The sequence below is a fragment of the Anoplolepis gracilipes genome, chromosome 4, assembly GCF_047496725.1.
Source record: "Anoplolepis gracilipes chromosome 4, ASM4749672v1, whole genome shotgun sequence".
NCBI classification, from domain to species: domain Eukaryota; kingdom Metazoa; phylum Arthropoda; class Insecta; order Hymenoptera; family Formicidae; genus Anoplolepis; species Anoplolepis gracilipes.
In genome coordinates, this window is record NC_132973.1 from 8,520,598 (window position 1) to 8,547,161 (window position 26,564).

A 26,564-nucleotide genomic window follows, 5' to 3' on the forward strand; every position below is an offset into this window, starting at 1 on the left:
GCGGATTGTAAGAGCGTGAAAGCCACCATTAAACGAAGGGAACGGCGTTACAACCGTATCGGATAATAATAATGTCTCTCTAAAGGCGGAAGATGACGGCGGAAGGAGAGAGCGGGTGTCGACCATTTCCGGCTATCTCTTCTCTTCCCTCCCTCATCTCTCTCCATTTTACCTTCTCTTATCATTCTCGTATTTAGGGAGGAGATATTCCTTTTGAGCTGAAATTACGCAAAAGCAAGGACGGATTTAATGAAGGGAACTTTAATTGCGTATTAATGCCAACATAATTAGGAACCCTTAGGACCCCAAAGTCCTTATTGAATTTTCTAACGAAAGTTTCCGCTTCCAGTAAGGCGAGCGGCTCAGCGGGAGGCGGGAAGATTGGCGCGGAGGTACTGAGAACTTTCATCGCGAGTTTTTTTTTGTTCTTATTTGTGTGATCTGCTTATCTCTTCTTAATTCCGCCGATGAAAGTTTTAAGTGAGTACGAAAGCCGTGTACCTTCAGTCACGGCAATTTAATTGATTTTTGAGAAATCCCTTACTGATCGATATAAATCTCAAGCTACAGATTAGAACGGCTATAATAATGTAACGCTAGATATTCTGTAATAAAATTTTTAATAATATTAATCATTTTTTATCTTTTCCAAATAATTACATTTACATATTTACACAAATGTTGTGTTTATGTATACGTATAATATATGCTCCTTTGCAAACGTTTCCCCAATTGAGAGATGGAATTGTGTAAATATAAACCCTAGAGAATCCGCACAGTTTGGCACACTCAAGAGCGTTGCCTTTCTATCAATCTCTGTCTCTGACTTGTGTAAAAGAAGCCTTTAAAGTCACAAAAATTGCAAAGATAAAAAGACATCAGTCAGACCGAGTGAAAAGAATTTTTTAGCATATCCCTCTAGCTAACCGCAAATGTGACTTTCTAAAAAGAAACTTTTTCAACTCTCCCGCTTCCTCTCCTCATAACGCAGTCGTAAGCACAATTTCGCAAAAATGCACATGTGTATTTGAATTTCTTTAATTTGTATTTATATTCTGTGTTTTTGTCGCAAGGTATTTTGTTTCTTTTTCATTTTATAATTTAACAAAATTTATGTGTACGTATACATGTTATGTATATATACAATATATATACATTTATATAGTTTTATTAACGCTTATCTTCTTGTTTATTATTAATTAAATGTTATCTTATATTACATTTTCATGAAAAAGAATTAAAACATTATCAAGTAAAAAGGATGGAAGTGAACATGAAGAAGAAACGGATCTAATTTCCTTCTAATAACAGATGACTTTTCCAGCGCGAGCTTTGGAGATGTCATAATTTTGCTATGTCATATTTGACGTCCACGTGTGCGAGAACCACCTCTCTCTATCTAATTTTCAATGGTTTTATTTCGAACCAGCGTGCATACAATGCTGATCATAATGAGCATAGACGTGGAGGCGCGTATTCAAGGGGCGTGTCAACGCAGTCGACGGTGAAAACAGAAGAGTGATCCGGCAGTGACTCTCGACGTACAAACAGGGCTAACCACCCCTCCAAAAAGCCATTACTCACCGGCCGTGTCCTGCTGTCAGGTACAATTTGTTCTACCCGTGAAAGCGAGAAGAACGACGCGCGCCTCATGCTGGCTGTGACAGATGAGCCCGGGCCACGTATGGATAAAAAAAAAAAGGAAGGAAACTGCTCTATGATGACGAGACAAAGAAGCGGGGTATCGAACAAGATTTCCCCAAACGCGCAAACATAATTAAACTATGTATAATTAACGTAATTAACGTATGTACATCATTTAACGACATGCAAGAATTGATGAAACGTACGTTGTTACATGTTAAATTAAATAAATATTGTTGTAATTAAGCAGTGAAAATTTAAATATGTTTAATTAATAAATATAAATATAAAAGTACTATTTATAAAAATACTGTCCGTATCAAACATTCTTTAAACGGTAACAAATTTCGCGATAGAAAGAGAAAATATTTAATCGGCTTATTTCGATTAAATCTATTTCATTCAACGATATTAAAACTCTTCTCGTTCACTATGGCATAAAAATATTTTGCGAAACAAATATGTAAATCCTTATTTACGCAATTTTCTCTTGTAAACATTAAAAAAATATCGAGAAAACACATTGCTTGTAATTTTGGTTTTATCCACAACGCATTTCATATTTGACATAAAAAATAAATCGCGGATTGTAACCAATAAATTATCATAACAATCTATATATATAGTATTGTATATCATATATATTTTAAATAAATATATAAAAATATATTTTTAACAATTTTTTTAGATTATTTAAGAACTGCAATTTTATATTATTATATGTAATATTTTTTTCAAGAAAAAAAATATAAAATAAATCATGCAAATAATTTATTTAAATTATCTTATTATACATGTGCAACATATTAATATGTATAGTACAATAAGATAATTTAGATGAATCGTTAAAATGAATGGCAGAAATTATATAATATCTATACGTTAAAATAAATGACAGGACTCTCTAACCATAAGATTAAAATAATCAATGCTGGATGTGATCTTACCTTATATCGTTAAATCATCTTATCACGAGGACGAGATGAGGCCACAGTTAGCCACGTGAGAAAAGACGTATTAAAATACCGCGACAATTAAAGCAAAGGACGTAGCTGCTAGTTTCGTTTCGCGTTCGCTTTAAATCGTTGAATCTATCAAGCTCACTGAGAGACGGGGTGCGTTGCGTCGCATGCAAAGTTGCGATGGTTTTTCGCGGTTACTTTTCTACTGTAAGTAGAAGAGAAAGAAAAAGAAAATCAAGAGAGATATCTTAGGTTTGATCCACTCTCGCGGAAACGAGGAGATAAAGGGACGCGAGCAACTCACCTCTGACAGGGTGGAATAAACACTAAGAAAATAATCTCGCGGGTTCAAAAACGAACCAGCCCCCCCCTCCCTCCCTCCCCCTTCTCTCTTTCTCTGTCTCGCAAAGCTCTTGAACCACCGTATTCATGAGAAGTGTACCGTAGAAGAGTACCGTCGCGCAGGATATACGTGGCATTCAATGCGCGTAGAAGGCCATCTTTCCCGACTTCCCCCTTTCCGGCCATTTTCTCTTTTATTTCTTTCCACGACGTCGTTTACGCACACCTTCGAGCGCATTTGTGCTTACACACATGAAGCGCGAGACGAAAAGTAATCTAATTTCAACGGATTCCAGTCGAGAAGCTGCTTTTCGCTCGTGTGATTAATCCGTGAAATCTGAAGAGTTAGAAGAGTCGATAAAATACCGGATAAAAATCCCGTCCTTGAAACGCAAACGTGAAGAGCAGAATGCTTTTTGTGATTTTGTGATTTTCATCAATCATCAAACATCATGCACTCAAAAAAATAATCTTGCAACTTGAACAAAAATTTTCTAGATGTAAAAAATTAACTGAAACAAATAAATTATTAGGAAATACTGTGATACTGTATATATTTTGCACTTAATCAATTTAAATGACAGAGACTGAATTCATATCTGTACTATTAGTGTAATTTAGACAAAAAATTTCTGTGTGATGCCTATCCTTAAGGCTTATTGTCGAGGACAATTATATTTGTGATTAACATTTGGCAATGGGATCGAAATTTTCTAGAGATATTGCTAGAATATTGCTGCCATAAATTCTATACGTGACAAACAATACTCTAACAGTCTAACAGATAGAAAAAGTAGCGATAAATTTTAATTGAGACATCTAGAAATCTATGTACATTAGCAAAATATTTTTTTGAATGCTCTTATCAAAAATATATTCGCAATAATTATTTTTATATTCACGGATTACGCGTTTTCGATTAATCAATTCGTATGACGGAGGAGAGGGGGGGGGGTGACGTTAACAAATATACCGGTATTAATTACTTTCAGTTTTATTAACAACAGCGAATTAGTGAGCTGCAGAGAAAAAGCTCAAGTACGCGGAGGAACAGCGCTAATGTATATACGTACTTTATTTGGAGAATACTTCGATTTGTCTTGTTACTCGCGCAGTATTTAACAGAACGCTTCCCATTAATGAGATGCGCCAACACTCGCCGACTGCAAAAATATTTACCGTGCAAACAATACTGGCCGCAGCGGCGTCCCGATAGGAGGATAGGCCCCTCGAGAGATCGAAGTTACCTTGTGCGATACAATCAACTTCGTCGTAGCGGCCAGCCATCGAACGGTGTGTCAACATCACTTTGACTTGGCTCTGTGCTCGCTACCTCTTACATCTTAGTTGTCACTGACCGACGGTGAATTTCAAATTACTCTTAACGAGTTTCACACTTAGTATTAATAAAATCTGATTCGCTTCGTTGTCTGATTTATTTTAACGTACTTGAAATATATTGAGCGAAAAGCTAATAAAAGTGATAAAAAATCTATACACGTCTTAAAAAAAAAAAAAATAAATAAAAATTAGCGGAAGAAAATATTTAGAAAACTTTATAAATTAATTTAATATATGAGAAATTTATAGTTTAAAAAATTACTTGTATCTTTTATGTATAAAAATGTTTTTTACATTAATTAAACATCCGATAAAATCGCGATTTTATGACATATAATGATGTTACACATGTCACTTAAATGTAACAAGTATGAATGTTTTCTAAAATAAACAAAATTTTGTTTTCCATTTTATGTACATTTATACATATATTCAATGTATCTACAAACATCCACATGTCATTCGCATGTACTGACTTAATTAACTACAATTGAAATTTTGGATTAATGCACGCAATTATTTTATTTACAGAATCATCGCTAGTACTCGCTGTATCTGCTGCGCGTGTAAATATTTGTAAGTGACGTGTCGGTAACACTATAGAGCTTTTAATTTTATTTCAAAATAACTATTCGAACTGTTCGATACGCAATCGCGTTTGAACAAGTAAAAAAAAAAAATAATTAAAAAAGGCGACAAACCGCTGGCGAAACGGTTTTGATAACGATACGAAAGTTTTTATATTCGTCGCTTAAACGAAAGAGAGAAAGAAAGTAATAAAGAGAGGGAATGGAAAATAAACTTTTTTCTGCAATAATCTGTATTCTGTCCTTGAGTTTTCTCTGTTTAATTAAATCGCATAAGATTACATTAGCCGAGGGAATTCCGGCTGATTTAACCAGACACGATTAAGATATCTCGAGACCTATGGGCGAATAAAAGAAACTCTCACTGAGAATATCGATATTCTTTAAGAGACACTCTGGAGATTTGAATTCGGGAGATAGCTATAGAGAAAATTCTCCCCTCGCGACCTTCGTTGAGCTCCAGGCTCCAGCCAGTCCGGGAGTACAATGGTACCCACGCGCCAAGATTTAATCGCGTCCGGAGGGAGAAGGCGGGGAAAAAACGGGAAGTCTATAAGCAGCGATTTGTCCTGCCGGAAGGAAGAAGCGATGAAAGGACATTTAAAGTTTGCGGACAAGCGAGCCGACTTCACGGTACCCTAAACAAAGAGGGTTGGTTTACGGCGATAATGGAGGAAAGGGAGCCGCTGAACTTGCTTGCTTGCTTGCTTGCTTCCTTCCTTCCTTCCTTCCTTCCTTCTTACAATGTCGTTCCCTTTTGTGGAATGAAAAGAGGTAATACCAGAAAGAAAAGGAGAAGCGGAAAGAGAAGTTGAGGCGAAAGTACAGGAAGAAATCGAGAAACTTATCATTCGAGGGTCCAATGTACTTAAGCCACCGTTTTCACCCTCTTTCCGAGCCTCTCTCATCGCGTTCGAACACTCTTTTACGACGTGCTGACATCCAATAAGAAAACTCGGCAACCCCCGTGAGAGCACATCCAACTCCTCTCAGATCGGTGGAATGGAAACGGACCCCGCCTCTCGTTACCGATTGCGAAAACAGACGTGCAGCCGACGAAGACTCGCGGGAAGAGGAGCAAGGTCGATGCTTAATTACTCCGGAAATTCCTTCAAACGTTCCGGAAACCTTCGACGTGTACGAGACGAAATCTCGTGGTTTACTCGCCGTCTGCTCCACTTGCTATTCCAACGAGCGAAACAATTTATTCGCGAGCAATTGCGAAGCCCAAGGAGTTACACCTGATACCTCGAGAAACTGTTTGCTTTCGCGCTCGAATCCCGTCGAATCAATTTCGATTTCCAGGCATGATGTAGAAGCGAAATACGCCGAATCGTTCGGAAGAAAAATTTCTCTGATATGAATATTATATAGAAATAATTTCATAAAAAGGAAACCACTATTTATCGTTTAATTAAACATCTACGAGGAACCTTTGCGGGGGGTATTAATTTTCGCGACTGCGCAATCGTCGCGTCTCCCATTTGCCACATTCGTTAGTGCATATAATGCATCGTCAAGTTTAGAGGTGCGATCTCTTTCACCGATGCGTTCGCGAACGTAGTTGTAATTCACCGAGGGGAGACTTTACGCGACGCGCGACCAACCACCACGACACGCTCACACAAAGTTCCCGCTTCTGCAAGCGCCGGGTTGGAGCGAAGAGACGCGTGAAGGGGGTGGCAGGAGACCGCGAGCTCGTGCTTCAGATTTGCACGAAACATCGTCGCTTTGACACGGCTCGATGCGGTTTCACAGTGCGGCGCCTTGTGCACGCGCAACTTGCGCATTGTGTGGATGCACAAGGCGCTCCGCACGGAACGTTGTATGCGACCGCGGGGGTTGTATTGAATATCCGCGTTTCTCAGTGCCTGCTTATTATTACCGGTTGCAGCACGATAATGCAGCAACCGTTTCGCGCTATTCGGTGAGTACGAGAATCTTCAGGAAGCGAGTAATTTCCAACTCTTAAACTGCGCCAAAGCATCCAATCGATTTCCACCCACATCGCACAAAAATGATTTACATCATCGTTGAAAAGCGTCACGCGCTGCAAAATTATATTACATTATTATGTACGGTAGCATAAAAGAAATGACCTTGTTTTTTCTCCCCTTTTTTTAACCTTGCAACAGCGAGTCTTCTACCCTCCTCTGTCTCGTTCATACGACGTAAGCATATTTTTTTCTTCATGCTGGGAAACGTGAAAAAAGTTCGCTGTTCTGACGTGGGTGAGAAAAAAAGGTAGGAGGGAGGGAGAGAGAGAGAGAGAGAGAGAGAGAGAAATCTTGGCTGCTACATCTCATTTTAAAAACAGATATTCTCTCTTGGGTTACATTTCGCGACCACAAGTTTAGAAAAAAAAAGTACTAACACGTCAGCTAATGTTACAGCTGGACATGTACGCACTTTATTTTCTAGCACTGAATAAAAATTTAATTATTTTTATTCAACTATCTCGCAATTTTCTCTACCGTGTGTGTTATATATATACATATATATATACATACGTACCTTAAATGGTGCAATGTACAAGATAATGAATTAAATCACAAGATTCTGTTAATTTATTCTTTGAAATTTTTCTATCTATTTTCAATCGTTGACAAGTAATAATTTTATGCGCCGACTTTGTTATATTGTATAGGTATTGAAATGAATAAGGTTTTAAAATCAATTTACGATGTAGAATCACGGTGATTGTAATTGTGTTAGTCGCTCGGGAATAATTCCCTCTTTAACGGATTATAGTAGGCAAAATCGCTCGGAGCGATCCGCTCGTGTATCTTACTCTAGCGCGGATAAAGTCTTTTTCGACTTATTTATAACTAAATCCTGGCTTGATTATGCAATCTGCTTTGTGCAATCGGGGAACACTTTTGCCACGCACGGAAATGCATTACCCTTTCCACGGTTTCTACGACCACGATATAAAGCAGTCGACGAGATTTCGAGCAAGGAATTCAGCGGTGAATTCCAGTCGTGTCGTGAAAAATGCAAACGCGTGAAAATGGAAAAAAAAAAGAAAGGAGGAAGGTGAAATGGTATCCCTCGAGGGTAAGAGAAAAACTGGAGAAATAGTTTGAACTTCGAATTATCTGCCGGATATACGCGAGCTTTGCTAGATTACGAGTAAGCGGCGCTACACTTTTACACAAAAGGAGAAATTTCGAGGGGGAGAAGAGAGCAACTCCGTCGAATGGAATTCTCATTATTTACAACTCGCCGGTTCATCTTTCTTCGCCGGAAGTATATCAAAGTCGTATTTCTTTCCGGAGTCAATACCGTGGACATAACATTCATAAACTTCATAACTTGTTTTAATAAAGCGTATATATATATATATATATATATATATATACAACAACCAAGGCAGCTGTAGAAGCGAATTGAATATCAGTCGAGAGACAAGAATAGAAAATATCTTTCCATAATAAATTCCTCAACACATACCATTGTTACGAAAGTTTTAATTCGACCTTCGGTATTCTTACTTTAGTTTGCATCACGAGTCTGCTATTTCTGCTATCTCGAAAAACAAATTAAGTAAATGCGAAAACAGCAAATATTCCTTGATTTTATCGATTAGTTCTTCATCATTTTTTTAATTTATGCGTTATTATTAAATTAGCTCTCCGCAATCGAAAACTTTCCTCGGGTATGTAATTATCGAGTTAGAAACACCTGGGGTTTGCAATCCGCCTTTGTTTAAAGCTTCGTTTGGCGCGAACTAGATCCAAAGGACGGCGGTATCTTCAAGTATACTCAGAAAATGACTGCGACGGACAGCAAAGAACGCTACGAAGTAGCAAGAAGGACAGCGGCAAAAACTACAAAACTGAAGTAACAAGCTAGAGTAGAAAATGAGAGAAGCGAAGAAGTCTCTTCGAAAGAACATCTGACTTGGACGGTTTTCTCTTGCTCGTTATGATTAATTTCTCTTTTAACCAGAACCAATAATTTCTCTTTTACTTTATTATAAAACAAAATCAGATGACACATTTTATTTAATATTAATTTTACTTATGGTATTCTCAAATATTAATTTAATTAATAGATATATTAATATTAAATAAAATTTATTAAGATATTGATTGTTTACTTACTAGCAAATTGACTTCTTGATTTAATAATGGGATACAATAACATTTTGAGCTGTAAAAATGGAAGAATAAAGATATCAAGAGGCAATAAATCGAGCGGGAGAATGATGGTATGTGATTAAAAAAAAACAAAAGTATTAATCTTTGATTTGCCATATTATTTTTAAAAATTCATTTTCCATAAAAAAATAATTGAATAAAAGCTGATAAATAATCCACAAAAATAACACGATTAAATCGTTGCGATCCTTATCAAACGTAAGAAATAGTTATTCGCATTTATTCGAGTCTGATTTCTAAGTAATCTAATTCAACTTGTGTCTAGAAATTGGTTCAACAACTTTGCGAGAAGGACTGAGGTTGGTTGGTAAAAACTAGCTGGTTGAATAGAAAGAACGAAGGCTGCGAGAATTTTCTCAAGATGATGATTTGCCTGAAGAAAAGCCGAGCGGGAAGGTGGCATGGCGCTTGTGCGAGATGCGGTTAAGGGAGAAATTTCAAGATCTCTCTCGGCATATCGTTCCTTCTCTTTCTCGCGCGATTGTCTGAATACTCTCGGAACAAACTCGATGTCGAGAAAGAGGAAGACGCGAGCGAACGAGAAAGAGAAAGAGAGAAATAGAGAGAGTGGGAGAGGAAGAGGGAAAGGATGATATAGTTTCATGCACGTGCGAGCGAGAGGGAAAGGGGAGAGAAGAGAGGAAGACAGTGCGAGCCGTGACATATGCGCGCGTGTATGTGGCGCGCAGATGGAATTGAGCGTCGCGGCGCTTGCCTTCGTTTCAACGAGCGCTCGGCGACGACGGTGATGGGTGGCGGGTGGCGGGTGGCATCCCTCGTTATCTATATGCAATATGCATGGAAGAAAATACGCGCGTACCAGTCTATAATTTAGCGGCGGCGGACGGAAGGGCGGACGCGCAGACGGTAGATGTGCGAGATTCGCACAAGCGTGCGAATGCGCACGATGTTGACAGAGAGACGGAGGGACACCGCGCCGGCGGGTTTAGCGTGATTGTCCTTCTCCTGGTTAATATCCTATGCCGTCTGTCGCGGTCACAGAGACGCGCATTGGAGCTCTGGAATAATGGAAATGGAAGGCAGACACAGTTCGAGGGTGACCGTTAATATCTGTCGATTAATTAGTGCCGAATTATTAAAAATTTTTAATTGACGTTTGATTAACAAATAAACTTGTTAAATGTCATAGAAATAACGTTATAAAATTATCCGGATATTTTATAAATATTTCAAGGTATACGAAAAATATTATTTGCCCGTCCTTACTTAAGTGTATTTAAATTTATTAAAAAGAGACAAAACTAAATCGCAAGTAAATCGTGTTTCCGATAAAATCAGGTTCACCATGGACAAAGAATGAATCAATTGCGAAGTTTTACGTCCAATTTGACCGTTGACGTCCGCAAATTGAAAACGAATTCCAGAACTGCCATGCACTCTTTGTTTCGCTATGACGCTGCGGCGAAATAGAGAAAAAAAATATCGTTTTTGTTTCAACGATATTGGAAATGGAATAAAAAAAAGATCACAGATTCATTCGCGCGGAAGGCATACGAAAAATGTGGCAGAAAAAATCGCGACAACATGCCTTTGCTGGCTATGAAGTTGCGCTGAGATATACGTAGAATGCCTGGAAAACTATCCCGTACGTAAAATACGTTATCGCATGCGATTCCCGTATCATTTGTGGAAAATGTACAATTTACGCGACAATTTTATTTGCCGCTTCAACAAGCGAAATATTTAGCGTAACAGGACTTTTTGCAAAAAGAATCGACTGTCGCGCTCGATGTCGAAAACTACCACGCGTAACCTATGTAAAGACCATTTTTTATCCGAAAATTTCGCGGATAAATTGGCGCGTGACGCTGTGAAAAATGCCAGGGGTCGCGTGACGATAATGTTCGCGACGCGCCTTTCCACATCGTTTGATTCGCGAATGTTCGTTATACGCCACGATGCAGAGAGAAGAGATAAAGTTATGCAGACCCGGAAATTAAAATTCAATCGATAAATCACTTTGCCCGTCGATTTCCACCGTGGAAGTGCGCCAAGGCGAGTCCCAAATGGCTCTTCGCGAAATATAACGCAACTGTTATTTCGGCCAATTAGTTCGTCCGCACAGTATCCGCAGAAAATAGAGAGAATAACATACGATATTATATCGATATTTTTATCTAACATTATAATATTACGTTTCGGTGGACGATTCCTTTTTTTTTTCATGAAATGTTAATCATCAATATCTGACGGGCGAGGCAAAGATTCTAGAATCCAGAAAATGTAACCAAGATAGCGGGTGCTGGAAACTGCAACCGTATGTATTTTAGAAACGAAAAGCGGATGAATAAATATTCAAGGGCTCAGACTTAGGAATTCTAAATAAAAGATAGTCTCCTTGCAAACAAGAACTCTTACTAAGACCCAACCCTTGCTAAGAGCAGTAATCTGGAGATAAACATGGACCATAAAGGAAATCGATAATACTTGATACCATATGTGTTCGCCTGACAAACTCTCTCCCCCTCCCCTTTATGCGATATCTGCTCATGATAAAACTCAAGCACTTAATAAAGCGCACAACTTTTTCCCGATTATACCAAACTCCCTATTGGCTAAAAAACTTAACTTTTAAAACAAAAGTTTATATCAGTAGACCTTCTGAGGCTTTTTATCAAAACCGGGATACCTCCAACTCATGAGAGAGCGTTAATTAAAATTTTGATTCGTTAATTATCCAATGGAAAGGAGGCGCTAAGATTCTAATATACGCTCTAAAAAAATTGCTCTAGCATATAATTTTCTGTCTTTAATCCTTGTGATTTAGATCAGTCTTCTTACTAATTGTGAAAAGTGCGAATTGTGAACGTTGAACGCAAGTATGAATTATAAACCTATGATTAATAAAACATAACATTTCAATTTGCTCGTTTAAAATTTTAAGACTCTTAACACCCGAACAAGATTGATTGAAAAAGTTCAATGAATGGAAAAAAATCATGGTAAAGTTTAATTTTTACTGTCCTAAACTTTATATTTATATTGCACTAGTTTTTTATTTAATTAGAAAAATGTAATAATAACGAGAATTAAAAATTTTTATTAATATAGATCTAATTTGTTTACCTTTAAACATTTTCTAATAAAAAACTAATTTATTTCCTACGTTGATTTTTAATTTATTATGGACTTTTTGGATAAAGCTTAAATTAGAAACGCTTTTTCAATTGAGAGAAATCAATAAAAAATTTTATTTAATATTTTTAATAGAAAAGACCAGTTTTTGTCGATTTTTTCGAAAAATAAAAATACTGATTTTTACCACTGACATAGATTTTATTAAAAAAATGTATAATTTTGCCAACCCTGCATCTGACTCGTATCTTTATAAATTTCAAGATTATGGCGTGCTATCTCTGCACAGTCCCTTCTTCAACAAGAATCTTCAAGTCGCCGAGAATATCATCTAACAAAGTGGTTCAATCCGTTAATTACTTTGTTTAATAATATGACAAAGGAAATCGGGATTGTGCAATGTTTTACAAAAGAGAGAAGCGGGAGTTAATGGGTTTTGTTTTTCACAGTTTTCGTACGCGACTAGAGAAGAATACGCGATGCGAGGAGCAAAATGAGAAACGTATATCACGCGACAGTAGTTAAGACAGTAAGTATCAAATCTGTGACGTGAAAAAAAAAAAGGTCGAAATCGAGATCGAGAAGGGAGGCGGTTCCCTAGAGAGCCTTTCACCTAATGATTTGACAAACAATATCCGCTGGCGTTCACATGTGACCATTTATGGTCGCGCAAACAGATGTGGTAATGTAATGCATATCGATTGAGCATCGAATGTACATATTCCCTTTTGGTTTTGTGTGCCGTACACATCTTCATGATTCTTTTTCGCCGGATTTTCCCTCTTATATGACTTGTAACTTATACGATCAGTGTCGTATGGAAAAAGGCAGAAAATCGAATGGAACAGAGGGAAATATACATATATTCTGCAGAGAATTATACGTGTAATATGCATATATTTTACGCGTGTACGACTTTTACTGCACATCACTATAACACGATATCGAAATTTCGACCGTACCTTTTTATTATTTGAAATAAAATTAATGAGATGTAAAAGAGAAATTATTGACGCATTATTCATGGTCGTTGCCGAAAGTATAATACTTAAGTTTAGAGAAAATTTTATCGAATAGCAGAGTAGTCTATCGATGGCTATGTAATACTAAATACTTCGATGTGCGATAAAAAAATTTTGTGCTGCGATATAAAATATTAATGCGATTACTAGAAATACTCACCCTGCGTCATTGGCGAATAACGTTCGGTCGAATCTCACACATGTCTGTTTTAAGATGTCCTCGAAGCTACTATCTACTTCACTCGGCTATCCGATCTGAAACAAATTTTAATTATGTTTAGCTGATGATCGAAAGAGCCGTGACAATGGCGTGCACTTTTAGTTAATTTCCCAATGGCTATGCTGTGTGAAATTTTATCCTCAAAGTCAATAACATCGACACGCGTTGGTTAAATCCGATATTTGATGACATTCGAACGTGCTCCTTGTACCAAACGCTTTTAAAGCCAGTACGAGTGAATTAATCACATTGCAAATTTTTATCCACGCCAACGTTGATTTATCGCGAGGATTAAAAAGAACAAAGCGTATAGCGTATGATCCTGTTAACGAAATAAATATCAAATCCTAATTAATAGCGATTAATCTTTTTATCTAAATATATGAGCTATTCGGGAATTCCGCAGTGTATATTTAAAATTAAACGAAAAGGTGAGTACAATGCTTGAAAATGGAGTGATTTACTGCTTTTACTTGTACGTTGCACTCGTACGAATAGCGGGAATTAGCGAGATAACGTGAAGATTACGACGGTATAGAAGTTGCTTTCCGACGCCGGTACTTAACACAAGCAGTAAACCACTCTACCTATATCGTTCTGCTCCGCGAAACGGTAGCGAGTTATAAACGATGCAGGGAACAACGTTAACTCGTTGCTGGATGCGCCATGTAAACGCGATCAGATTTACGGCATTTAGAGCGATAAGCCACGACCCAGTAATGTGAGCCGGCTGTGCGGGCATAACATTAAGCTGGCTTTCAGAAAGGAAGAAACGAAGTCCAGACATATTACATGCCAGTGCTTCCTGTGAAATGCGCGTGATGTAGCATTCGCGTTGATGTAGAACAAGAATGTAGATGACATTCTTGTTCTTAAAAAAAAAAAAAAAAAAAAAAAAAAAAAAAAAAAAATGAAATTTAATGACGTTTCAATTCGGAAGGTTGGTCAATTACTTTACGGGAAAAAGGGGAATGCCTATGCTTAAATTAAGATGCACGTAATTTTTTGTATTACAGATTAAAAACTAGTCAAAAATTTTTCAATTAAAAAAATTGGGATTTTTTTTGTATAATATTTAATTTTGACCTGCATAAATATATGAAATATTTATACATATAACAGAATATGATATTTTTTAAAATAATTATTTTAAGATAATAATTATTGTTATGTATTTATTTTAGAATAATTATTCTAAATACTGCTTGAATAGTATTTATCTTTAATTTTACCGTTGTATCTTTTTATTTTATTTTGGTAATGACGTTTGTATCTATAGCGTTTTCGCGAAAGTACCCATAAGACTCTATCTTTAAAATTAAATTTCGCAAAAATTAAATGGTCAAATCACTTGAAATTCAAACAGTTGATGTATTATTCAATAACGTTTATGAAAGTTGCATATAATTTTGATTTATAACCAAGATAGAAGATGCGACGCAACATGACAGTATTATATCGAAATTATAGTATAATTAAAAGTATTTATGATAATCTATCTTTTCTTACAACACTGAGACAGGTATTGAGAGATTAATAAAACGGTAAGAGCGTGAAATTTCTTCCGCAAGAAGTTAAGCATAAATTTTATCTTCACCTCGACGGATATATACACCGTACGCTTTATGAAATGACTTCCGTAAAAAACACGACTTTTTCCAAGCAACACACTTTAATATCTATATTTTTGCGAAACTATATATGTCGCGCTCTTGTGTACGTGTGTTACATAATTTCACATCCTCTAACGGATTGTTTTCTTTGCCGGCGAATGTCGCATCGTGTTCGGTGGGTGTCGCGCCGTTGTTGCACTTTGCATTTTTCAACGAGCCATACAGAGTCTCATATGCTGCCGCTGCTGTCGCGCAGCAGCTGCAACTGCAAATCCCCGGTACCGGTGGATCATCCTGAATGCAGAAGGAATAGAGACGATGGCGCATCGGGGACAACCCTCTTGGGCCGGTCGACTTCCGGTGCATCGTCTGCAATTCCGTTTTGCAATATTAAACTCGCCCGAGGATGAATACGCTCTGAGAGAACGCGCACGGAAGAACGATAACGTTCGTATCCGTTGAGAGAAAAAAAAATAGAGATACAGTAAACGAGGCAAACTATCCTGTAACCTTCCTTGAAAACGAACAAATTAACTCTTCATTCAGTAGAAATTTACGTGTACAAAAGCATACAAACACATATGTATACATGTATACTTCCTTGAGAACAAAGATATATTTTTTCAAGATGCACACAAGGTGACACAAAATATTCGAAAAATAAAATATAGGAAAATAGTAGGAAAATAAAGTAATATTTTCTCTACTTGTCTAATAACAATAATTTTGTTATTAATTATATGTAAAAGAATGAAGAATTAACACACATTAATAAGAAGAGAATAATAGGCATTTTGTACATAAATCTGCACACACAATTTTCTGAAAGTAATTAGTGGATTTTGATGACTAAGGATTCTTTTTATTTAACAAATAAATTAACACGAAAAGATATCATATGACATACGTAAGAGGAATGAATTATAATCAGTAAAACACATTAGCTTGAGTTCATTTTCAATTTACGCGGCACACACATTCGTGTGAAATTTTCTTTGCAGGATATTAAAAGTTCTAACAGTTAAACACATATATCCGCTAAAAGTAAGTAATCGGTTGAATATAATGGTTGAATATATACTGGTCACATTATTTCAAAAAAATCATGAAGAATACATTTTTATTACCTTTATTAAAGCACAGATTATTATTTCAAGCTACTGTTTTAGACTTTTTTTTCCTATATTTTACAAAGAACTGAAAATCTGAAACGTTACGTGTTACGACATCGGCATAATGTTACACATTTTTTCTTTTGTCAGACTTTATCTTTTATCATTTCATTCGCGATACGCTTTTGAGCCTATACCATTCTCATTTCGCCGCATCACAAACGCAACGACAAAAAAAAGGAGCTTTCAGATTCACAAAAGTTTGAATTGAATGTCAAAGAACGACGAGATAAGGTGGACATGGAAAGAGAAAGTCGGACGCGCAAGGAAACTATGACAAGAAAAAGGAAGCTCCGCAAAGAAACTTCTTCCCCTATCGGACATCCGAAGGCTTCTTTTCGCTCGTTTCTCGTCAGTCTCGTCAACAATATCCGATATATTAAAAGACCTCGGATCAGAAGCTACAGAACTCACTGAATGTACCATATAGTCGGAAAATAGAGATAAATATTTTCTAATACATATTTCATAAATCTATGTCATATAAATTATATACTCTATCTTTATCAAACAATCTTAGGGAGATGTAATTGGGAAAATGTTCAGAACTTTTATTACAATTGTCAATTTCGAGCGATACTTTACGATCTATACTGTTACCGTCCACCAATCGAAAAAAATCTGCGGTCGATGGGAACTCGTTCAGTTTATTGCGGGCTGAATTGGAGAACGAAAATCCCTCTGGTTGCCGCGAATAGTAATCCACGCATAGACCACATGTATAGAAGCGTATCACATCGAGTGTCTCGATTATCCGAGCAATGTGCGAGCCATTTGTACGATATTCAAATATTATGTGTCTATCGTAACACGGCTCGTTCGTGTTTTATCGGCCTGCAATTCCGAATTACGCATGATCTTCTGTCTGTCTGTCGTATCTCGTAAACGAGATAGGTTTGTCTATAGAATTTACATCATACAATATCTCGAATATATGCATGAAAATTTTAACAAATAATTCGCTGAATTATTGATCACTTTAAAACTATACCAAGAGTGACAAAATAAATAAAACGCAACGCGTTGGTTAATTTTATGCTGATTAATTACCTTCATGTTACGTATACACAAAAAGAGAAGTAAATTTGATTAATATAGATGTGCATGTCTTTCTAATTGTCCATTTTGCTCGACATGGCATTTATTAGTGACGCATATATTTTTGCCGCTGGCACGACCATTAAAATCTATGTAAACTTGACAATTTGCTTTTATTAAATTAACTTTTCAATACAGAGAATATTGACATTTCATTTGTAGTTGTTTACGATAACAATAATTCCGTTCGTAGTCAAAGTCATAAAAAACATATAGCATTTTAAAAAATAACTCATATAATTTTTAAATAAAAAAAATTACTGCTTTATATAGATTCTAAATCGTTTGTAATTATTTATTTTTGTTTGTAGTTAAAATGCTTAAAAATTTCAGTATATAGGTATATTTGCAATTGTTCAAAAAACGTTGCAATTACAAACAAAAGGAAAATCATTAACAAAACAATTGCAAATAATTTTAAAAAATTGAAGTAGTAACGACAAAACTAATGCAAATTCTTATACATTGATGCATGTGCTGAAGTACTTGCAATTAGAATATACTTCTTGTAGTATAGTTTTCACTTTATGTGAAGAGTCGATTTCCGCAGTAAATATTGGTTTCCATCTTTACTCGCAACAGATCTTTTCTCAGTCAAGAGTAGGCAACTAGCAATTGACTTCAAAAATATAGTACGGAAAGTATATTCTAAGTAACAATGTATAAAAACTTATAAAATGCTGCAATTTTTATGGCTTTGATTACGAAAAAAATTAATCTTATTACAAACAATTATAAATAAATTGCTGTTACTTGCATTAAGTAAGTTTTCGACATTAGTAAATAAATATTAAGAAATAATTAAATTATTATAATTAGAATAATATAAGTTTACATAAATACAGTTGAATGCACTTTTTCAATATACGTAGTATATTAGGAGTATTAAAAAATTTACTTGCAAAATATGATTAAATTTATGCCGTACACACACATTATGTATATACAAACCAATTTACTATAAACAAAAAAAAGCGTCTGATATATAATAAAAATAGAATTGAATTCATATATTGCAAAATGGAAAATAAAAAAGAAAATGCCGATGCACTGTTCTGGGCATATACGCATTTTTTGTAATGAATATTTCGATCCGTGCGCGCGCGTGTGTGTGTATGCGCGTGTGCGTACATGCACGCGCGTGCGAGATATTGGAAATATCTTCCTTAAAAGATATTATGCAACGTTTTTCTCTCCTCGATCGACTTTTTTAAATATCTATTTGATGTTAAAATTGTTCTTTATTGGAATATTTTGTTTTACTGGGACTGATATTCAGAATATCCATATAGTAGCAATTATTAGAGAGAGAAAATTAAAAAGAACCTAAAGAGAGATATATAAATTTAATTCAAGATAATCTGTTGAAAAAATCTAATTTATAACATATGATAATATATTATTATTATTATTATAACATATATAATATGCAATTATATACATTATATATCATTGTTATAATAATAATACATAATTTATAACATATGAATATTCTTATGCAAAAGTCTCAAGTTTTATACCTTCTCTAAATTTTTTTCGATTAAAGATCTAGAAACTCTACAATTCTTTTAAAAAAGAAAAATTTATTATACATGTTTTTTATTTACATTTTACTATTATTTTGTTATTATATTTTAATTAAATTAATATTGGAAAAATGATTTTTTGTAACTAAATAACTCTATTAATTACAATATAGCAGAGCAATTTGTTGATTGCTGAAACATCCTATAAAATTTCCATACGAGAACAGAGAGGAAAATCAGAAATCTCCATTAATAATCCACGCTTACTTTTTCAACCATTTCATTCAGTTATCTCGACAACCCTATCTGCATGATATTCAAATATTAGATATCAGCGAACGGCCTCAGGCATTCACTTCTCATCGATTTCCCGCGATCTGGAATGTAGCGGATCTTTCGCAGAATGGTGTGCTGCAGACCGCAGCCGGATCCGTTTTATCGTCGTCTGTAGCGAGTAATAAAGTTTTCATCGTTTCGACCGCTGGCTGTGCGGAAATGCAGTTTCCCTGTTAGCGGCTGAGCGTACACACAATTTCGAATGGAGAGAACGGGCGGAAATACGGCTAGAACGCGAACTCCGGGAGCGGATCGACGACTCATTTTAATCAATCAGCTAATCTACTTGCTGTGCAAGAAAGTTAAAAGTTTAAAAGATGTAAGTACAGAAAGAGATAGTATTTTCAAGCAAGAAATGTGTAATCAAACACATGAATCAAGTTGATGAACTCTGTAACAATCACAATTATTAGGTTTTCTTTTTTACTTCATTTTTTCTAATTTTAAATAACGACTATATGTAAGTTAATTAAAATATATGTATTATATATAAATATGTTAAATAATACATGTGTAGCATTTTTTAATTATATGTATAATATTACACATTTTTCGAACTTTTATTTCATGTTGTATTTAAGATTATAATAATATATATCTTATTTAATGTTTTATGTATATAATATATATCTTGTAAGGAAAATTTTTTCTTGTAACGGTAACGTGATTTATCAGAAAACGTCGTTTCTGGTAAATAGCAAAGAGTTTTTAAGGTTAAAGCGAAACTCGCCGAGAACGAAAGGTTCCTATTGTATTTCTTCAACGAAATACCCGAAGCAATTTTGAAACCGAGCACAAACGAGTCGCCGATCGTTTCAGAAAGAGAAACTTTTGTGGACCGACTCCAATTTTTCCGTGATGCCCGACGACATGGCGTTACGTATCGTCGTCGCGTTGTATGTTGCATTTCTACGGCTTTTAACCAATGGATTTCCCTTATTCTTTGCGTTAGCAAAGCGAGTGCCGCTATCGACCAGCGGACATGTCCAATAGACTTTTGAGTTAATGCTTTCCCTGTTCGAAAGAGAAAAGACGAAAAGTACCAATACAAAATCCGATTGTATTTTATTATTCATCCGATTTTCCAAATGTAAGTTCAATGTATGACTCATTGTAAAAGGAATTATCAGATTAGAGAAGAATCGCAAAGTAGAGATAAACATATATCATAACATACATATATCATATATAATATATCATATACATTGAAAGAAATACATTATACAAGATCAGGGTGTCTACTTATATCTTGTAAAAATATTCCCTGAAAATTTCTTGATTTTCCAGGTATTTCTGTTTAAAATTCCAAGTAAAAAGAATATTTTCAAAACTTTTTTAATACAACTTTCACTAAAATAAATTTTTTTATTACATCAACTATTATACAAAAAGTATATGCGTCAAAATTATTAGACTATTAATTAAACAAATTAAATTATCAAATTAAACGCTAGTCATATATATTTCGATAATTCTATTGATTAATGAGACTTCGTGTTATTCTGCAATATTTTAGTTTTCAGAGAGAGAGAGAGAGAGAGAGAGAGTTCTATATATCAAAATTATTAGAATATTTATTAAACAAATTACAAAATAGATCATCCAAAACGTCATGAATAAAATAAATAATATAATAGTAATTTTTTTCTACATGGAGAAAATGTAATAATAAAAATTGGAATATATAATATTTGTAATCGTGGAATATATTAACGTATGTATAAAAATCACGCGCGATATTTTTATTCAATACTGTAGACCAATATTATATACGAGTATTGTTTTACAGAGGAATAGTACAATTATTCAAATATTTTGATATAAACAAATAATCGTTAAAAAAACAATAGAACAAATAGATAATTTATTATTTTATAGTTTGTACAGAAAAGTCAGTAATACCTTTACACTTTAATTTATGCACATATTAAATTCATTTATAAAGGTATTGACGTCTTCTGTACGTATGCACAATTAATTTATTATAGAGGAGATACGAACGTCTCAGTATGTCCGGTATTTTGAACGATTTAATTGTTTAATTAAAATTCTGATTATTTTTACACATAGAACTTTTTGTAAAACTATCATAGAATTTTCAAGCGCTTAAAATCTGATAAGAAATGTTTAAAAAATCGTCAACAAACAAAGCAAGACATAGTAAACTTGACATATCAATTTATCTTGAGCCTTTTTTTTGGTTTAACAGTTAGAATTATTTGTTTAATTTTATCAAGAACTCTAGAAAAATACTTGATTAAAAATAAAGCGAAAACTCTCAACAATTAATGAATTTCCACGAGATGAAACGCCAATTTCACACACACGGCTGAATGTTTACAAGATGAAAAACAAAATTATCAAAAAAAGAATTTTCGAAAAAATTCATTGAATCCCAATAAAATTCCACGAGACTTCTCTCATTTTTCCAAATACAAAAAAATTCCTAAATATTCCCGATTTTTCATGTTTTTTGGGGACACTCGGAAGAAAAAGAGGGAAATTTAAACAATATTAATCTAGGGAAGAATAATAATTTATTGTACTAAATTATTTTAATTAAAAAAAAAAGAGTAAATTTGTTGCAGATATATGAAATTTAATGACTGGAATTATCGTATTCGTTAAAGACAAAGTCAATCTATCGGAAAGATATCGGTATTTGTCTTTCTCGTTATGAGAATTGATGCTTCCGTGTTTCTAAGTCCGCTGATTGCTTTTCCGTTTGACAGGAAATTCGAAGACGGTTTCACTTAACGAAGTAAACGTGGAAATCCATCGGAAACAGTTTTCCTCGAATGCGATTGCTCGCTACTCTTTATCGGTTGACATTTTCCCAGTTCTCTCTCAAAGCCATAGTTATCGTTATCGCTTAAGACACGTTTCCCTCCTAACAGCATCTATTAAGATTGATATTAATCTTACCGTATTCTAACCGTAATCTTTCTAATTTAAAATGTACGAGCAAACTTTCGATATTAAATTTTTTCACGATTATTATCCGCGATTATTGCCATCTTAAATCTCATTACGGGTTTCCTCGACAGACACGACGTTTAATTAATAATCAAACTCATGATGGCCGTCCCGAAACGGCGCTTATCGCAAATATATTCAGCGGTAGTCTACGAAGTCATAACCGAGGTCAATTTAGAAAAGGAGGGTTATATTAAAGCCGCTACGTTGTTTAACAATGCGGCGGACACTTCGCCGTAATTTGGCCGGCCAATAGCAGAGAGATAACGTTATGTGGGATTTCGACTTCGCTCAAGAAGGGAAAGGGAAATTTTAGTGGGATAGCGCAAGCAGACTCCGGGGTGCAATCCACTTACATAGCTAATATCCGCCACCATCAGCCGTACCCTGCTGGGTAACGGGCATTCTATTAACGTCGGGGACGTCTTGGTGATATCAGTTCTAAAGATATTCACACCTGAAATAAAACTTTAAGTATTTTTTAATGAGAAAGAGAGGTGCGGTATTATCGTGGGAACAATCTCATTTTTTTTAAATAAAAAATTAACTGTCCTCTTACATTCTTATATACTGTTTTGATTTATTTGGTTTTACTAATCAAAATTTATGTGATATTGATTTGCTGTAATCGTTTAAAGCGTACGAAGATAGATTGCTGTTCATTAATAAATATCATGCTGATAATTCGCATTTTCTCTTCGTTCTTTTATAATCACATAGATTGGCATTCCATTGATATGATTTCACTGAATACTCAATTAAATCAGAATAACGGTAGCAATAAATTTAATAACGAATTATTCACATCTTATGAGAACTGTATCAATTTCGTGCCCGCATATTACATTTACGATTCGTCACACCATTGACAATGACATCTGTCACAACAGTGCAATATAATACGATCAATCTAGATCGAACTAATGTATCTACGCTTGATTCGCTTGTCAGAGAACCCGTATAATCTTCACGGCTGTTTAATCGGCTGAATTAACGATCAGAGCTGACGATAACGCGTTCACGAATTCACAGTTCCGTTGCAAAGTGCGAGCGCTGAAGCGTGATTGAAGCAATCGAAGCCATTCTGCCGATGCGATCCTTTCATTGAATAAGGGCAAAGGCCACGAATCGTTTGAGAAGTGGGACAGACGGATTAGATCCCGCGTTACGTATGCGACACCGACGACCGCGATTAGCAAATGGAAGCGGAGTCCGAGAGGATCGTTTCCCGTGGCCCATTGTAAACCACGGCTCACCCGGGTCCGTGTATAGCCGATGTCTATTGTATTAAGGAGCTGTCATTAGCACGCACACGCCATTAGCGCGCGATACGGCTGTTTACCGGCGCGGCGTCTAGTAAAATATATCGTTTACTTCAGTCGCTTTTAATTGATTCGTCGGGGAATTCTTAATTGCAACCGGCATCGTACCGGTGCTTGTACGTCAATCGTGCAATTCCGACGCATTACGACGCTGATTTTTATTCTCAATCACTGCGGATACGTTTAATTAATTTTGCGCGATAGCATCGCCACTGTCAGCAGCGAACCGGTTTACATTCCAGTTCGCTGCTGATATGCAGGTTATTCGAAATAGTTTATAGTTTGACGCAATTAATGTTTCTTTTAAGACTCTTTTCTTGCTTCAATACTTTCAAAGTAAGTATTCTTACGTGCAGTTAATAAAAAGTTAGATAAATAAAATGAAGAGATTTAAAAATTCAAATTTTTATCACTTAATTTTAAAAGTTAATAATAATTTGCACAATTGTAATTTTAAATAAGTAAAATTATAATTGTTTTGTACAACAAAAAGTGCAACATGTTTGATTTTTTATACGTCTCAAATTATGATTCCACGCGAAATAAGGATGCTTAAAAGATAGTCAAAGGGCTACAGGGTCGTCGCGAAGGGACCGGTGCGCCGCAATATTGGAGCCTATGTCACGTTTCACATCGTGACTCACGATGTATTATTAGTCGTTGTTCTTTCTCGTGACTCCTACGAACGGTTACCAATTGGCCTCTGATATTTCTCCTCGTGGTCGGCCCATCTAAATTCGTGGACAAGAGGCAACAGAGCCGTAGGGGATGTGCCGAGCGCAACTCGATAAATCTATCTGTTTGCTTACGAAACTATATATTGCTTACGAAACTACATGTACCTATGTATGTTGATCTGTTTGATCTGTGTAACTTTAGATATCTTCTAACACGTAAAACTGCGACATTCCCGTTTATAACGATTTTCCATTCGTTTTATTATAAATCTTGCTTCAGATAATGTATAGGTATAATAATAATTTTTGTAAATTATAAATTCTGTCATATATTATATTTATAATAAATAATACAATTATATAATATAATTATTATAAATCCTGTTTTAGAGATTATATAATTACTCTATAATTTACGATAAAAACTATAAATATACAATTCTATTTATAATTTTATATAATGTATATTCTAATATGTATATGTCTAATTGTAAATGTATCTTAACATTTCTCTTTTTCAAAGGTACTTTTTACATTACACGATTCATAAAATTATAAATTAAATTCTATCTCCCGCGAATTTTATCGCGAATTGTAGAATGTCTAAAGGAATTTTAAAATAAAGAAGGAAAATTATATAGAAGAATTAAAACATTTAAAATTATATCATTAAAAAAAAATTAAATAACTAATAAATTATTAAATAAATAATAAAGTTTTCTTTTATCATTATATTTATAGTTTTACCTATGTATTCTCTATTTAATTATGACGTGCATATTCGAGCTTCTGCGACAAAGTTGTGCGCAGACTCTGTTACAAGGCCGAACCGTACGATCTTAATCGTGAGGCCAGAGTAAATGAGGCTAATTAGAATTTAACGTATGCGGTCGGGCTAATGAAGCTCAACAACCGGCAAGTTTGTATCGAAACCAGTAGTTGGCGTAGCCAAAGCAACTTCGTGCTCAAAATACCGAGATATAGCTTCCTGCCATGTGTCTTAATGCGCTTTACCGACTATAAACGGCTTTGGGCAAGAGGCTCTGATGCCTCTCATTCGCCAAAGCAACACGCTTGCATAACATATAGATTAATATCACCATTTATGTTCACGGTTTATAAAATTAAATGTCGACATCTCGTCACATGTATATGTCGTAAACAAATGGTTATTTTAGGAAAATAGCTTTTGACTAGGCAAATGCTATCTGGCTGGTCAAATGGTTTTCATTCGCTCATTTGTGTTCAAATGCTATTTTCCTAGACAAACAGCATTTGTCTGAACACTATTTAGAAAAATAGAAATAAAGATTTTTGTTTGATTTGTTTCATTTTTCAAGAGCATTATTCTTTCTAATCAGTTAATTGATAAACAAAAAAATCTTAATTTAAAAAAGTATAAAGAGAAATTTTTTGCAATAAAACATTTTTATCATGAACTGTCACTCGCTTTTTAAATTTGTTATTAATTTGTATTGTGAGGCTTTTATTTTTTATATAATATATATTATGTATTTTAAAACAAGATTATGTATTAGTGTATTGTTTGCGTAGGAGTAAAAAATATCAAAATAGTATTTTTAAACATATTAAATTTTATTTTTAAATATCCACTATTTTTGCTTTACAAAATAATCTTTATTTCTTTTTCCTAAATAGTGTTCAGATAGATACTGTTTGCCGGGGAAAATAGCATAAAGAACCACCGCACAAGCTCTTCCATAATGCGTTACGTTACGTTAAGTACTGACCATAAACTTAAATCAGTACGTAATCTTAAACTTTAGTCAACGCACAAAGAAAATCGTTACGGTAAGTAATAAAAGTATGGACAGGACAGATAAGAAACATCATACATGAGATAAGCATACGATATATTTTATAATAAAATAATTTTGTGAATATTTATAATATATAATATTTTAGTAAAATAATATAATTTAAAATTTAAGGGTACTGATTTAAGTTTGTGGTCAGTACTTAACGTAACATAACGCATTACGGAAAAGCTTGTATGGTGGGTCGAATACAAATAAACAAATAAAAGCCATTTGACCAGCCAAATAGTATTTGCCTAGTCAGAAGCTATTTTTCTAAAATAACCATTTACCTACGACATATACATACAATGTAATAGTGTAATAGTGCGAAAACCGTCGTTTGCAAAAAATTTAATATTCTTATATGCAAGTAATAAAAAGTTAGATAAATAAAAAAAAAGAAATTAATGTTTATTCACTTTTATCATTTAATTTTAAAAATAAAGAGTAATTTGAGTAAAAAAATTATTAGAATTTTTAAAAAGAATTGGATCGTAACGTAATGTGTACATATGTAGATATCACTTTTAGGAGATATCGCTTAATACTTCCTATGCGATAAGAGGATATGTCGGATGATACTGACATAAAAGAGTTCATTGGAATTGTCGACTGTAAGATAAAAATCAGTAGCACGTTTAATCATG

General features: G+C 34.6%; 1 protein-coding gene across 2 annotated transcripts in view; it reads right to left on the reverse strand.

Moving 5' to 3' along the window:
• Positions 1–26,564, reverse strand: part of LOC140665437 (CD151 antigen) — a 96,792-nt gene that overhangs the window by 53,731 nt on the left and 16,497 nt on the right. For both annotated transcript variants that reach the window (XM_072891574.1, XM_072891575.1), the window contains one exon: positions 13,318–13,412. The gene's annotated coding sequence lies outside the window, so the exon portion shown is untranslated. The remainder of the gene's footprint in view (positions 1–13,317; positions 13,413–26,564) is intronic.